Below are 1,659 nucleotides of genomic sequence, written 5' to 3'. Positions count from 1 at the left end.
CCTTCCCCGCCACGGCGCGCCCCTCCTCCACCGCGCGCCCCGGCTCACTTTGGGATTTCTCCATTAAATCCTCAGGCAGCGACCTGCTCCAACGTTGCTTGGCAATTTTGATATCGTCGAGTGTTGCCATGGGGAGGAGAGTGATGTCATTGACATAAAAAAAAAAAAAAACACACCAAACCCACTGAATTTACAAATCAGCTGGGGCTGGAGCTATTTATAAAAGCCTTTTCGCCTGCCTTCCTTCACTGAGCGGGAGGAGAGGAAGAGCTGCCTGCCGGAACCAGTGGGCGCCTCCCCCAGCCCCGCAGCCAGACCTCCCAGGCTCCCCACCCCCGCAGCGCTGCGAGATTCAGACCTGGCTGGCCCTGACCACAGCTGGGCTGAGCTCCCTTGCCGGGTCTCAGCTGGTTTTGCTGTGAGTGGCACACAGGGAGTGCTGGGCAGCGTGAACGCTGGCGTCCTGGGTTTGCAGGCACCAGTGAAACCAGCCACTCAACCGCCCCGTACGAATCATGCCCCCTCCCCCGCCAGAAACCAGGGCGTGTGCAGGTGAGTATCGTGAGCTCTTCTGCGCATGCACCTACCGGTCAGCTGCCCTGAGCGCGCCAGGTGGAGCCCAGCCTGCCGCGGTGCCCTCTCTCTCCCAGCCTCCCGCCTCCTTCACTGGCTCCTTTACTTCTCCCAGAATCCAGCTGAGGGTGCCCAAGCTCCAGCTCTGACTCCCTAACCCTCTCTCCCCACACTTACCACGCTTGAGTGGAACACCGTCCTCTCCGTGGCTTTGACCGTCAACCTGGAAAAGCTCACCGCGGGGCCCAACACCCTGCCGCTTCATTGCAGGTGCCACCCTGGCCCGTGACCGGCCAGCTCCTGCTCCCAGGGCCCACTGTTGCTGACAGGTGGGAACCTGGCCCTTATTTCCGAGGTGGCACTAGGCTGCTCATATTATATTGGAAACTCATCCATTTTCTTCCAGAGTAAAAGCAACGTGGCATTTGGTTAAAAGCCCAGGCTATGAGTTTTCGCTCTCCTGACTTCAAGTCCCAGCTCTGCTCATCAACCAAGTGACCTGGGCATGTTATTTAACCAACTAAACTCAATTTCCTTATCCACAAAATGGGGGTGATTTTGCCCAGCTTCCAGGATTGTGGGAATTAAGTGAACAAAGCTCCTGGCACAGGAGCTCAATAAACATGAATTTTCTTCTTAGCTGTCATGACTGTGTTGCTCATTGCTTATTCTTATCCACCTACCAACTGGTGACAGATTAATCTTCCAAAACCGGGACCTCAGTCACTTCCTGTGCAAAGGTCTCAAGCTGAACACATACACAATTTGATTGAACTGCACAGTATTGGAGCACATGGCATTAATCATAAAAACTTCAATTAGTCAGGTCCTCCAACTACCAGCCATGGAACCCACCTTAACTCCATTTCGAGCAAGAAAGAAATTTTTTTATAGCCATCAGGTAACTAATTCCCAGCACTGATGAGAAGTCTGGAGCATCAAGTTAGGACAGAAGCCAGGGCAGCCCCAAGGTCTCTAGGCATCAGGACTGACCTGGACAGAAGTGCTCCCACCACACACTCCACCTAGTGCACCTCCACACCTAGTCCAGAGCAGGGTGCCTCTGGTGGCCGCCTCAGGTCATGT

General features: G+C 54.6%; 1 protein-coding gene and 1 long non-coding RNA gene across 2 annotated transcripts in view; one reads left to right on the top strand and one right to left on the bottom strand.

The window, feature by feature from the left end:
* PAK6 (p21 protein (Cdc42/Rac)-activated kinase 6) overlaps nt 1–98 on the bottom strand; it is a 43,068-nt gene extending 42,970 nt beyond the window's left edge. The window contains exon 1 of the mRNA XM_014534777.1: nt 49–98. The gene's annotated coding sequence lies outside the window, so the exon portion shown is untranslated. The remainder of the gene's footprint in view (nt 1–48) is intronic.
* LOC106725056 lies at nt 94–1,219 on the top strand. Its single transcript, XR_001360927.1, has 2 exons — nt 94–552; nt 980–1,219. It is a non-coding gene; the product is annotated as an uncharacterized LOC106725056 (long non-coding RNA).
* Nucleotides 1,220–1,659: the final 440 nt, after the last annotated feature.

Source organism: Myotis brandtii, unplaced genomic scaffold, assembly GCF_000412655.1.
Source record: "Myotis brandtii unplaced genomic scaffold, ASM41265v1 scaffold133, whole genome shotgun sequence".
Classification (NCBI taxonomy): Eukaryota; Metazoa; Chordata; class Mammalia; order Chiroptera; family Vespertilionidae; genus Myotis; species Myotis brandtii.
The sequence above is the reverse complement of the archived record's forward strand: the minus strand, read 5'-3'. Positions and strand labels throughout refer to the sequence as shown.